Source organism: Rattus norvegicus, chromosome 15 (genome assembly GCF_021556685.1).
Source record: "Rattus norvegicus strain SHRSP/BbbUtx chromosome 15, alternate assembly SHRSP_T2T, whole genome shotgun sequence".
Taxonomy (NCBI): domain Eukaryota; kingdom Metazoa; phylum Chordata; class Mammalia; order Rodentia; family Muridae; genus Rattus; species Rattus norvegicus.
Window position 1 is genome coordinate 33,210,282 of NC_141548.1, and position 14,480 is coordinate 33,224,761.

At 43.7% G+C, this 14,480-nt stretch overlaps 1 pseudogene; it reads right to left on the reverse strand.

Moving 5' to 3' along the window:
* Positions 1–8,992: 8,992 nt before the first annotated feature.
* Positions 8,993–11,264, reverse strand: LOC134481971 (mast cell protease 1-like; annotated as a pseudogene).
* Positions 11,265–14,480: the final 3,216 nt, after the last annotated feature.

Sequence of the window (14,480 nt, forward strand, 5' to 3'; positions counted from 1 at the left end):
TCTGCACTAACCCGTCTGGACCTGGGCTCTTTTTGGTTGGGAGACCTATAATGACTGCTTCTATTTCCTTAGGAGTTATGGGGTTGTTTAACTGGTTTATCTGTTCCTGATTTAACTTCGGTACCTGTTATCTGTCTAGGAAATTGTCCATTTCCTGCAGATTTTCAAGTTTTGTTGAATATAGGCTTTTATAGTAAGATCTGATGATTTTTTGAATTTCCTCTGAATCTGTAGTTATGTCTCCCTTTTCATTTCTGATTTTGTTAATTTGGACACACTCTCTGTGTCTTCTTGTTAGTCTGGCTAAGGGTTTATCTATCTTGTTGATTTTCTCAAGGAACCAACTTTTGGTTCTGTTGATTCTTTCTATGGTCCTTTTTGTTTCTACTTGGTTGATTTCAGCTCTGAGTTTGATTATTTCCTGCCTTCTACTCCTCCTGGGTGTATTTGCTTCTTTTTGTTCTAGAGCTTTTAGGTGTGCTGTTAAGCTGCTGACATATGCTTACATATGCTCTTTCCTGTTTTTTTCTGCAGGTATGAGTTTTCCTCTTAGCACAGCTTTCATTGTGTCCCATAAGTTTGGGTATGTTGTACCTTCATTTTCATTAAATTCTAAAAAGTCTTTAATTTCTTTCTTTATTTCTTCCTTGACCAGGTTATCATTGAGTAGAGCATTGTTCAATTTCCACGTATATGTGGGCATTCTTCCCTTATTGTTATTGAAGAGCAGTTTTAGGCCATGGTGGTCTGATAGCACGCATGGGATTATTTCTATCTTTCTGTACCTGTTGAGGCTCGTTATTTGACCAATTATATGGTCAATTTAGGAGAAAGTACCATGAGGAGCTGAGAAGAAGGTATATCCTTTTGCTTTAGGATAGAATGTTCTATAAATATCTGTTAAGTCCATTTGGCTCATGACTTCTCTTAGTCTGTCTACGTCTCTGTTTAATTTCTGTTTCCATGATCTGTCCATTGATGAGAGTGGGGTGTTGAAATCTCCTACTATTATTGTGTGAGGTGCAATGTGTGTTTTGAGCTTTAGTAAGGTTTCCCTTATGTATGTAGGTGCCCTTGTATTTGGGGCATAGATATTTAGGATTGAGAGTTCATCTTGGTGGATTTTTCCTTTGATGAATATGAAGTGTCTTTCCTTATCTTTTTTGATGACTTTTAGTTGAAAATTGATTTTATCTGATATTAGAATGGCTACTCCAGCTTGCTTCTTCAGACCATTTGCTTGGAAAGTTGTTTTCCATCCTTTCACTCTGAGGTAGTGTCTGTCTTTGTCTCTGAGGTGTGTTTCCTGTAGGCAGCAGAATGCAGGGTCCTCGTTGCGTATCCAGTTTGTTAATCTATGTCTTTTTATTGGGGAGTTGAGGCCATTGATGTTGAGAGAAATTAAGGAATAGTGATTATTGCTTCCTGTTATATTCATATTTGGATGTGAGGTTATGTTTGTGTGCTTTTCTTCTCTTTGTTTTGGTGCCAAGACGATTAGTTTCTTGCTTCTTCTAGGGTATAGCTTGCCTCCTTATGTTGGGCTTTACCATTTATTATCCTTTGTAGTGCTGGATTTGTAGAAAGATATTGTGTAAATTTGGTTTTGTCATGGAATATCTTGGTTTCTCCATCTCTGTTAATTGAGAGTTTTGCAGGATACAGTAACCTGGGCTGGCATTAGTGTTCTCTTAGGGTCTGTATGACATCAGTCCAGGATCTTCTGGCCTTCATAGTTTCTGGCGAAAAGTCTGGTGTGATTCTGATAGGTCTGCCTTTATATGTTACTTGACCCTTTTCCCTTACTTCTTTTAATATTCTTTCTTTATTTTGTGCGTTTGGTGTTTTGACAATTATGTGACGGGAGGTGTTTCTTTTCTGGTCCAATCTATTTGGAGTTCTGTAGGCTTCTTGTATGCCTATGGGTATCTCTTTTTTTAGGTTAGGGAAGTTTTCTTCTATGATTTTGTTGAAGATATTTACTGGTCCTTTGAGCTGGGAGTCTTCGCTCTCTTCTATACCTATTATCCTTAGGTTTGATCTTCTCATTGAGTCCTGGATTTCCTGTATGTTTTGGACCAGTAGCTTTTTCTGCTTTACATTATCTTTGACAGTTGAGTCAATGATTTCTATGGAATGTTCTGCTCCTGAGATTCTCTCTTCCATCTCCTGTATTCTGTTGGTGAAGCTTGTATCTACAGCTTCTTGTCTCTTCTTTTGGTTTTCTATATCCAGGGTTGTTTCCATGTGTTCTTTCTTGATTGCTTCTATGTCCATTTTTAATTCCTTCAACTGTTTGATTTTGTTTTCCTGGAATTCTTTCAGGGATTTTTGTGACTCCTCTCTATGGTCTTCTACTTGTTTATTTATGATTTCCTGGAATTCTTTCAGGGATTTTTGTGACTCCTCTCTATGGGCTTCTACTTGTTTAATTATATTTTCCTGGAATTCTTTCAGGCATTTTTGTGATTCCTCTCTGTAGGCTTCTACTTGTTCTCTAAGGAAGTTCTTCACGTCTTTCTTGAAGTCCTCCAGCATCATGATCAAATAAGATTTTGAAACTAGATCTTGCTTTTCTGGTGTGTTTGTATATTCCATGTTTGTTTTGGTGGGAGAATTGGGCTCCGATGGTGCCATCTAGTCTTGGTTTCTGTTGCTTGGGTTCCTGTGCTTGCCTCTCGCCATCAGATTATCTCTAGTGTTACTTTGTTCTGCTATTTCTGACAGTGGCTAGACTGCCCTATAAGCCTGTGTGTCAGGAGTGCTGTAGACCTGTTTTCCTGTTTTCCTTCAGCCTGTTATGGCGACAGAGTGTTCTGCTTTCGGGCGTGTAGTTTTTCCTCTCTACAGGTCTTCAGCTGTTCCTGTGGGCCTGTGTCTTCAGTTCACCAGACAGGTCACTTGCAGCAGAAAAGTTGGTCTTACCTGTGGTCCCGAGGCTCAAGTTCGCTCCCGGGGTGCTGCCCTCGAGCTCTCTGCGGCGGCAGCAACCAGGAAGATCTGCGCTGCCGTTTCCGGGAGCTTCAGTGCACCAGGGTTCCAGATGGCGTTTGGTGTTTTCCTCTGGCGTCCGAGATGTGTGTGCAGAGTGCAGTCTCTTCTGGTTTCCCAGGCGTGTCTGCCTCTCTGAGGGTTTAGCTCTCCTTCCCACGGGATTTGGGTGCAGAGAACTGTTTATCCGGTCTGTTTCCTTCAGGTTCCGGTGGTGTCTCAGACACATTGGTCCTGCCGCTCCTGAGCCCTCCCCCACGGGAACCCAGAGGCCTTATACAGTTTCCTCTTGGGCCAGGGATGTGGGCAGGGGTGGGCAGTGTTGGTGGTCTCTTCCGCTCTGCAGCCTCAGGAGTGACCACCTGACCAGGCGGTTGGGTCTCTCTCTCACGGTGTCTGGGAGCAAAGAGCTGCTGCGGGTTGGGATCCGCGGGTGTGGGACTCCCGGTAAACACAGGAGGTGCCCGGTCCTAAAGGAATTCTGCTTCTGTGTGTCCCGAGATCACCAGGCAGGTCTCTTTCAGCAGAAAAGTTGGTCTTACCTGTGGTCCTGAGGCTCAAGTTTGCTCACGGGGTGCTGCCCAAGAGCTCTCCGCCGGCGGCAGCAACCAGGAAGCTCAAGTCTACATTTGTAAACAGAGAGTAGTGGTATTTCCCAGGGTAGTTTTAACAAAAAAGAGAAAGTGTTAACTCTCAGACATTGATCTTGTAGTTTGGAGTTTAGAACCATCCCAGCCTTCTGGAGCAAATTGCTTACTTCATAACCCTAACACTAACCTTCCCCTCACACTTACCAAGACTCTTTCCCCTGGATGGTTGAACATAAAGTACCCTTAGTTTGAAATCAGAAAGATCTAATTCTAAACTCTATGCTCTAAAGATCAGGTCATCATATTGAAACAGTAATAACTATTTGATGGGGTTGCTATGAAAGCAAAAAGGTATCTAATGTAATGACACTAAATTGCACACACAGTCTGAGGAAATGGTCTTCTCACCTCTTTGCTCTCACCTTGAAGTCCATGGGCTCCTATCCTAGCTGGCTTCCTCCATTGCTTGTTCTCTTTTCTCTCTGTCTCTTCCTCAGACAATAAACACTGGTTCCAAGAAAGAAAAATGCAGGTTAAAGTGCAGGGCAGTTGTCTGGGGCAGAATAAATGTGAATGAACCAGCCTCTGCCATGCTGGAGGAAGTAAAGATGAGATTCCTGGAGCCCCAAGCCTGTCAACACTTCACCAGTTTTCAACACAACTCTCAGCTGTGTGTGGGCAATGCCAAAAAGATGCAAAATGTATACAAGGTGATCCTCTTACTAGGTGTTTCTAAAAGCACTCCTGGGAGCTAGAGTTCTAGAAGGGGGTGGGTTGTAGGATTCAGGGTGGATGCCATAAGACTTGGGCTGCTAGGAGAGGCAGGATGCAGAGAAGGTGCCCCCACCCAGGCACCCCCCACTGGTACATGAAGTCTCTACAGGATTAGGTGCATCCTCTACCACTGAGGCCGGACAAGGCAGTCAGTCCTCTGCTGCATATGTGCTGGGGGCCTTGGACCAGCCTGTGTATGTTCCTTGGTTTGCAGCTTAGTTTCTGGGAGCTCCCTGGAGTCCAGGTTGGTTGACATTGTTGGTCTTCCTATGGGGTTTCCACCCCTTTAGTTCCTTTAATCCTTCCCCTAACTCTTCCATAGGGTACCTTACCTCCATCCTATAGATAGCTGTAAGTATCTGCATCTGTGTCAGTCAGCTGCTGATAGAGTCTGTCAGAGGACAGCCATGTTAGGCTCCTGTTTGTAAGTACAACCTAGCATCAGTAATAGTGTCAGGATTTGGTGCCCTCCCACGGGATGGATCCCAAGTTGGGCTGGTCAGTGGTTCACCATTTTTTCTGTCTCTGTTCCTCTTTTGCCCCTCCATTTCTTTTAGACAGGTATAATTGTCAGTCAAAAATTTTGAAGGTGGGTTGTTGTCCCCATTTCTTTACTGGGGACTAAGTCTAACTACTAGATGTGGTCTCTTCAGGTTCCATTTCCCCACTGTTGGACACTTCAGCTAAGGTCACAATGAGTCCTGGGCATCCCATCTCAGGCCTCTGGGACATTCTAGAGGTTCTCCCAACCTCCAGCCACCCCACCCCCAGTGGCTGCATATTTCCATTCATTATTCTGACCTCTGGGGCTAATAACCAAAATATATAAAAAACCCTAAAGATTTTAGACTAAAATAAAAGCCAATTAAAAAAAGAGGTATGCAGCTAAACAAAGAATTCTCAACAGAGGAATCTTGAATGGTCAAAAATACTTAAAGAAATGTTGAACATTATTAGTCATCAGGGAAGTGCAAATCAAAATGACCCTGAGATTCCACCTCACACCAACCAGACTGTCTAAGATAAAAACTCAAGGGACAGCACATACTGCCAAGGATGTGGAGCAAGAGGAACACTCCTCCATTGTTGGTGGGATTGCAAACTGGAACTACCCTTCTGGAAATCAATCTGGCTGTTCCTCAGAAAATTGGAAATAGTTCTACCTGAAAACGTGGCTATACCACTCCTGGACATATACCCAAAAGATGCCCCACCATACGACAAGGACACATGCTCCGCTATGTCAATAGCAGCCTTATTTATAATAGCAATGAGCTGGAAACAACTCATATGTGCCTCACCTGAAGAATGGATATAGAAAATGTGGTAAATGTACACAGTGGAATACTATTCAGATATTAAAAAAACGAGGACATCATGAATTTTGCAGGCAAATGGATGGAACTAGAAAAAATCATCCTGAGTGAGGTAATCCAGCTCCAATAGGACATGCATGGTATGTACTTGCTGTTAAGTGGATATTAGTCAAAAAGTATAGGATACCTATAATCCACCCCCACAGATTGAAAGAGGTTAAACAAGAAGGAAGGCTCAAGTGAGGATGTTTGAGTCCCACTTTGAAGGGGGAACAAAATATTCATGGGAGACAGAGGAAGGGAGGGACCTGAGTGGGAGAAGTGAAGAGGAGGGGAAAAGGGGGCAGAATCAGATATAGGGGGAGATAGGAAAGAACATATAGGAAACAGGATCTTTAAAGTATTTCTGACCTCTCTCCAGTAGGTGTCACTAGCAACATCCTCTCCACACCCAGACAAAATCTCTTTAGCTAGAACTTGGAGTACTGTATTGAATACATAGGGAGAGAATGGGCCGCCTTGTGTTGTTCCCGATTTTAATGGGATTGCTTTCAGTTTCTCTCCATTTAGTTTGATGTTGGCTATTGGTTTGGTGTACATTGCTTTTATTATGTTTAGGTATAGACCTTGAATTCCTGATCCCTCCAATATTATTAACATGCAGGAGTATTGTATTTTGTCAAAGGCTTTTTCAATATCTAATGAGATGGTCATGTGTTTTTTTTTCCTTTGAGTTTGTTTATATGGTGGACTACAAATAGCAACCCACAGATTGGGAAAAGATCTTTACCAATGGCATAAATCTGAGAGAGGGTCAGTATCCAAAACATACAAAGAACTCATGAAGTTAGACTCCAGAGAATCAAATAACTATTAAAAATGTGGCACAGAGCGAAACCAAGTATTCTCAGCTGTGGAATATCGAATGGCAGAGAAATACCTGTGTATGTATGACTGCAAGCTTGTAAAACCACTGTTGAAATCAATATGGTGGTTCCTGGAAAATTGGAAATAGATCTACCTGCAGACCCAGCTATACCACTATTGGGAATATGCCCAAAAGATGCCCCAGGCCACGGGGGTATGTGCTCCAGTATGTTCATAGAAGCCTTATTTGTGACAGCCAGAAGCTGGAAACAACCCAATGTCTCACAAAAGAAGAATGGATACAGAAAATGTGGTTCATTACATAATGGAGTACTACTTAACTATTAAGAAGAAAGATGAGAGTTTTCAGGCAAATGGATGGAACTGGAAAATATCATCCTGAGTGAGGTAACCCAATCACAGAAAAATACACATGGTATGCACTCATGGATAAGTGGCTATTAGCCCAAATGCTCGAATTACCCTAGATACACAGAACACATGAAACTCAAGAAGGATGCTCAAAATGCGAATGCTTCACTCCTTCTTTAAAAGGGGAACAAGAATACCCTTGGCAGGGAATAGGGAGGCAAAGTTTAGAACAGAGGCAGAAGGAACACCCATTCAGAGCCTGTCCCACATGTGGCCCATACATATAGAACCACCAAACTAGATAAGATGGATGAAGCAAAGAAGTGCAGGCCGACAGGAACCGGATGTAGATCTCTCCTGAGAGACACAGCCAGAATACAGCAAATACAGAGGCGAATGCCAGCAGCAAACCACTGAACTGAGAACGGGACCCCCGTTGAAGGAATCAGAGAAAGAACTGGAAGAGCTTGAAGGGGCTTGAGACCCCATATGAACAACAATGCCAACCAACCAGAGCTTCCAGGGACTAAGCCACTACCCAAAGACCATACATGGGCTGACCCTGGGCTCCAACCTCACAGGTAGCAATGAATATCCTAGTAAGGTCACCAGTGGAAGGGGAAGCCCTTGATCCTGCCAAGACTGAACCCCCAGTGAACGTGATTGTTGGGGGGAGGGGGGTAATTGGGGGAGAATGGGGAGGGGAAGCCCATATAGAAGGGGAGGGGAGGGGTTAGGGGGATGTTGGCCTGGAAACCGGGAAGGGGAATAACAATCGAAATGTAAATAAGAAATACTCAAGTTAATAAAGATAAAACAAAACAAAACAAAAAAACCCCAATAAACCAATGTGGATTCTTTATTGTTTAAAGATCCTTTTAGGTGGTTTAATCCCACATATGCTCCCTGCCCCCATAGAGTTAGAATAGAACTTACAGTCAGTCTTGTACTTTGATAGCTATCCTTACATCATCTCTACTGTTCTGTGCTGAACCTGGCAACCTAGACATGAGACTTCCAGGCTGTGAGGAGGGCTGAGGTGCTGAGGTCCTGGTGTGGGGCTGCTCCTGGCATCAGTGTTTATGGCACAGCAGTTGGATTGCCACGCCTATCATATTAGGCCTCCTTGTGGCCTAGCAGACTTCATGTGTAGTCTCTTCCATTTCAGACTCCCCAGTACCCTGGAACTAATGTGTCATTTCCCCTCACTAAAGACAGTGGGGGCTTTGGGTTGTAAGGGGAGAGCAAGCCACTTAAAAGTTCAACTACCCATGGCATTCTTCTGAAAGGCTGTTGAATTTGGGTGGTTCTGAAGCAGGTCTAGAGCCACCATGGGAAGTACTTCTTCATGCTAAGTCCTAGAGGGTCTCTTCCCAGTGATGGCGAGGTCTGAGTTGTGTTTCGATCCAGAAAGGGCTGATCCTCTCCTGTAGTAACTGTTGTAGCCACATGGACTTCTGAGGGCAGGCTCTCCTCTAGCAGCAGGTACATTATTGAGAGCTCCAATTAAGAGGTAGCATGAGTGTTGAGGACACAAGCGATCAACAACCATGTTTAACCTACACATGGAGTTTTCTATAATGTGTGGAAAGACACAATGGCTATGGCATAGGGTTTGTGGGGAGAAGAGCTGAGACACAGGGATAGAGAAGACAGGACAGTGGAGGACAGAAAAGTGCACACTACTCTGGATATGAAATCTTACAGAACACAGCCATGCATGTTACATAGTACTCAGTAATCCACAGTGGTACACCTGTGCTAGGAGGTCAGTAGTCAAGATTGTTGATGTGGCCAGTTAGTAGTAGCTCAAATCAATTCTTCATTGTGCTTAGAGAGGGGCTGAGTGTTTAGAGCACAGTGTGGAGTCACACTGTTGTGAGAGATTATGTCTTTATCGAGGTGCATTACAGGAAACAATCAATCATTAGAGATTTGTGTATCTTTGAGATTGTCTTGGGGACAGGCTAGGGCAGACTGGGGACAGGCTGGGACATGCTGGGGCCTGGCTGTGTTGAACACAAAGGGTACCAGATGAGCTCAGGCTTGGAGAGTCTGACTAATGCTGGTCAGGCTTTTTAGCTACTTGCCCTTTAAGACTGCATTAATCCAGGGCACATATGGGGAAATTTGAGTGAAGACTGTGGGGGCTGGGGTGGCTTTGCATCTGGATACCCATAAGATACAATACCATGGGCTACTCTACCACACACTAGAGGTCCCCCAGAGTCTACCTATAGTTGAGAAAAATTAAAATATAAGCAAAGATTGCTTTCCCCCAACTTCAACCCCCCACCATAGCTAGCCCCAGACTGAAATATGTGCTGGCTCACTTTCATTTGTAAGTTAAGGATTTGCTGCCTGATTCCCCTCCCTCTGTCCTTGCCCCAACGCTAACTTGTCTCTCTTTATTCCCTTCCTGTCTAGTGTCTAGCCTCATGGGAAGGTTGCAGGAAGGGCTAGGGCACAGGGAGATGTGATGGACAGGGAGAATGTCAGTTCCCAGAGCTCAGGGATAGGAGCTTAGGACACAGGCATTAGTCACTGCCATTGAGAGCTGTTTGCACATTTCCTCCACTGATGCTGTCTCCTGATGTTGGGAGGAAATGCAAGTGTGTACTCACCTTGTCTGCTCTTTTTAACATTGTGGGATTGACCACACAGGCCTGGAAGCTATCGTCATAACGCCTATATATTTTACAGTCCTCTTCATCTATTCCCAGTTCAACCCCCCTCGTGTATTGGACTTAGGTTCTGTCACTCCAGTTCACCCCCATCCGGCTGCCTAGCACATTGTTCCAGGCTTGATTAGGTCAGGGGGCTGTGGCAGGGGAATTATATCCACAGTAGGAGTCAACTCTGCTTTCTTTTCAAGCTGTTGTGGGAAGGAGAAAAGAGATGTCAAACCAAAGAAGGAGACTGGGGCATGGGTCCTTTCCCACTGGGAATTCAGGAGTGGGTTGTGAGGACAGGAAAGAATTCCAATTCCTGAGTCAAGGAGAGTTAAGGATAGGAGACCTAAGCAGGGCAAGAAACATAACTGAACCTTCAGTAACACGATGTCATTGAGACCAGAAGAGTAATGGGACTTTGGGTGACCGATTTGCTTTTCAACTTTCATCTTCTGCTGTGTGGATTATCTCTTGCTCACATCATGAGCTCCAAGGGTGACAGTGATTTCTCGGTGGATAATAAAAGAATCAGTGAAAAGTGCTGGACTTAGGAGGAGGACTCCTGAGGAGAGCAACACCAGGCTTTTTCTCCTCTATCTCTGGGCAGAGAGGATCAAGACTTGAGATGGAGCTCCCAGCACCACAACCTTCCTGACAAGGCTCAGGGAAACACAGGCTGAGAACTCTCCCCACACACCACAACAAGTACTAGGATTCGACTGAACCCATGGCTTTGCACATAGCAAATGGCCACAATACATTCAATTACACCTCAGTTCATGTCTAAGTACTGGTAGCACTAAAAAAAAAAAAGAAAAGAATTGTAGTTTTGTCCTGACTTAAAGCTCTGACTTCTGAAAAAAAAAAGAGCCAATCTGGAGATAAGCAGGGCTCAGAGTCTTTCCTGGGTCTCTGCTGCTCTGTGACTCTGGCTCATGGATGTCTTCACAGGAAGAGAAGCCTCTTATCTTCCATTATAGTGTGCAGCAGTCATCATCACTTGGTGGGTTATGAGAAACCCACCACAGAATGTCACATGATCTTCTTCAGTGACGATGTCCAGATGGGCCATGTAAGGGCGGGAGTGAGGAATAGACTCCACACCACCGATAATCTCCTCTGGAACAAAGAACACCCAGTCCCCAGTCACAAGCCTGCAGGCCCCCAACACAGTACTGCCAGAGAAATATGGGGCTAAAGCTGAGCGACTGCTCCAAGCCCACCCCACCTCACATGGGGCTCAGGCCCCTCCACAGGTCCTTTGGTCTTTTCTCTCCTGTTGATCTTTCCACCCACACCTCCCTGTCCACCCTCATCATTCATTCACAACACAATGACCATTAGTGTTTCTGATGCTCTATTTCCTTTAGGCATATCTTTGTACATTCATTGTGTCTTCCTCAACATTAAGGGAAGGCAAGAGAAGAGCTGCCTTTCAGAACAGAGCATTTTTGATGAAGTGATGTGAAGGGGAAGTAGTTTTTCATTCTTCCTTGTCCTAGAGATTTCCCCTAGACTATGTCAGTTTAGGATCCTGCCTCATATTCCAGGGTCTCTTTATCAAAGATGAGAGATTAATGTCGGTTGCTGAAAGCTCAGAGGGTAGGGAAATGAAGATCAAACTCACCAGCTCCAGCCCCAGAAGGCAAGAGAAGAGCCATCAGGAATAGTAGGGCCTGCATCGTGCCAGTGGTGCAGGCTGGGGTCAGCTTCTGGTGTGTTCCTGTCCTGGTTCCTGCTTTTATAGCTCCATAGTAGGAGGAAAGAAGGGCTGCAAACCACAGGTATGGCTTGGACAAGCTCTATTTTCCTTATCAGAAATTCTCATGGCTCTGCTCTTTGGTAGTGTTGAATCTGTGGCTAGAACCTGAGACTCTTGGATCCCTTGATGAGGTGGTGACAGCACCCTTGAAAGCTGCCCCTGGGAGACAGGACAGCAACACAAAAGGAGGGGAACCTTGACCAGGGATCATGGAACACTTCTTGTAAGCCCCAGGTTTTATCATCTGCTTTCAGACCCATGCTGCATATGTGTAAAATCTCACCTGTCACTGTCACAGAAACACCTGTATCTGTAGTCTATGAACATAAGGGTGAAAAGGAGTACATTTTATTCGCAAAAACTGGTGGCAGCCTGGTTTAGCCTGAAGTCTCTTGTTTGTGTTGACCAGAGTGTGGGCATCATGTCTTTACTAAAATAAATAGGAGATGATACAATGTGACAGTGAAAAATGAGTGTGTACTGAATACACAGCATGTAAGGCATGACCATGAACTTAATTAAGTCAGTGGTTCTCAACCTTCCTAATGATGTGACCCTTTAATACAGTATCTCAAGTTGTGGTGACTCCAGGCATTAAAACATTTTATTGTTACTTTATAACTTTAAATTGGCTATGTTTATGAATTCTAATGTAAAATATCTACTATTCAGGATATATATTTGACCCTTAAAGGGGTCATGACCCACAGTTTGAGAACAGCTTCGGTAAGTGCGTGTTCTGATCTCGTCATAGTAATAGTCCCTTAGATGTTGTAATACACATTTAGGCTGAAGTCAATTGACTCTCCAGGTATCACAGAACAAAAGATCGTGAGTATCTGCCATGCAAGACAAGGCACAGATCATAAGAGTGTACAGACATTGCTCACTGGGTCTGAGTACTCAGAAACATGGTCAAAGAAGGTGATGGGCTTGGACATAATATTGAGTTCAAAATAAAATTGAAAACTTTTGTTTACAGATAAAAACAACTCATTGTGGCCAAATTTCAAAGAAAAAGGTATAGTGTGTATAGATGAGTGTAACTCACACAAGCACTCCAAGACTATCCATCTCGATGAACCACATAATTAGACTTGGCGTTCTGGAATCATGGAATCTGCAGAAAAATTCTAGGTCTTGTAAAAAGAGGTATTGACTGTCATATGGAGCCTCAGAGTTTCCCAGGCTTGGATCTGACAACTCAGACCTCTGTATAATGGAGACTGGGTGTCCCTGAGGAAAGACCACATGGCAGAGGGATGAATGGAGGCCTTCAGCTCTAAGCCATGGCATGAGGGACTAGTTTGTGGGACACAGCTGAGATCCACACCTATTGACTCTTCAGAATCTTACCTTTCAAAGGAGAACTTAATACCCATGATAACGGGAAAAGGTTTGTCAGTCCTTAGAGACACTGAAACTGCTGGAGAAGAAAGGGGGATGGCAGGCAGAGAATTAGAAGGAGGAGAGTAGAATATAGTAAAAATGGCCATTTTACCAAAAGCGATCTACAGATTCAATGCAATCCCCATCAAAATACCAATCCAATTCTTCAAAGAGTTAGACAGAATAATTTGCAAATTCATCTGGAATAACAAAAAACCCAGGATAGCTAAAACTATCCTCAACAATATAGGACTTCAGGGGGAATCACTATCCCTGAACTCAAGCAGTAGTACAGAGCAATAGTGATAAAATCTGCATGGTATTGGTACAGAGACAGACAGATAGACCAATGGAATAGAATTGAAGACCCAGAAATGAACCCGCACACCTATGGGCACTTGATTTTTGACAAAGGAACCAAAACCATCCGATGGAAAAAAGATAGCATTTTCAGCAAATGGTGCTGGTTCAACTGGAGGTCAACATGTAGAAGAATGCAGATTGATCCATGCTTATCACCCTGTACAAAGCTTAAGTCCAAGTGGATCAAGGACCTCCACATCAAACCAGACACACTCAAACTAATAGAAGAAAAACTAGGGAACCATCTGGAACACATGGGCACTGGAAAAAATTTCCTGAACAAAACACCAATGGCTTATGCTCTAAGATCAAGAATCGACAAATGGGATCTCATAAAACTGCAAAGCTTCTGTAAGGCAAAGGACACTGTGGTTAGGACAAAATGGCAACCAACAGATTGGGAAAAGATCTTTACCAATCCTACAACAGATAGAGTCCTTATATCCAAAATATACAAAGACCTCAAGAAGTTAGACCGCAGGGAGACAAATAACCCTATTAAAAATGGGGTTCAGAGCTAAACAAAGAATTCACAGCTGAGGAATGCTGAATGGTTGAGAAACACCTAAAGAAATGTTCAACATCTTTAGTCATAAGGGAAATGCAAATCAAAACAACCCTGAGATTTCACCTCACACCAGTGAGAATGGCTAAGATCAAAAACTCAGGTGACAGCAATGCTGGCGAGGACGCGGAGAAAGAGGAACACTCCTCCATTGTTGGTGGGGTTGCAGACTGGTACAACCATTCTGGAAATCAGTCTGGAGGTTTCTCAGAAAATTGGACATTGAACTGCCTGAGGATCCAGTTATACCTCTCTTGGTCATATACCCAAAAGATGCCCCAATATATAAAAAAGACACATGCTCCACTATGTTCATTGCAGCCTTATTTATAATAGACAGAAGTTGGAAAGAACCCAGATGCCCTTCAACAGAGGAATGGATACAGAAAATGTGGTACATCTACACAATGGAATATTACTCAGCTATCAAAAACAACGAGTTTATGAAATTCGTAGGCAAATGGTTGGAACTGGAAAATATCATCCTGAGTGAGCTAACCCTATCACAGAAAGACATACATGGTATGCACTCATTGATAAATGGCTATTAGCCAAAATGCTTGAATTACCCTAGATGACTAGAACAAATGAAACTCAAGACAGATGATCAAAATGTGAATGCTTCACTCCTTCTTTAAAAGGGGAACAAGAATATCCTTGGCAGGGAATAGAGAGGGAAAGATTAAAACAGAGACTGAAGGAACACCCATTCAGAGCCTGCCCCACATGTGGCCCATACATATACAGCCACCCAATTAGACAAGATGGATGAAGCAAAGAAGTGCAGACCGACAGGAGCCGGATGTAGATCTCTCCTGA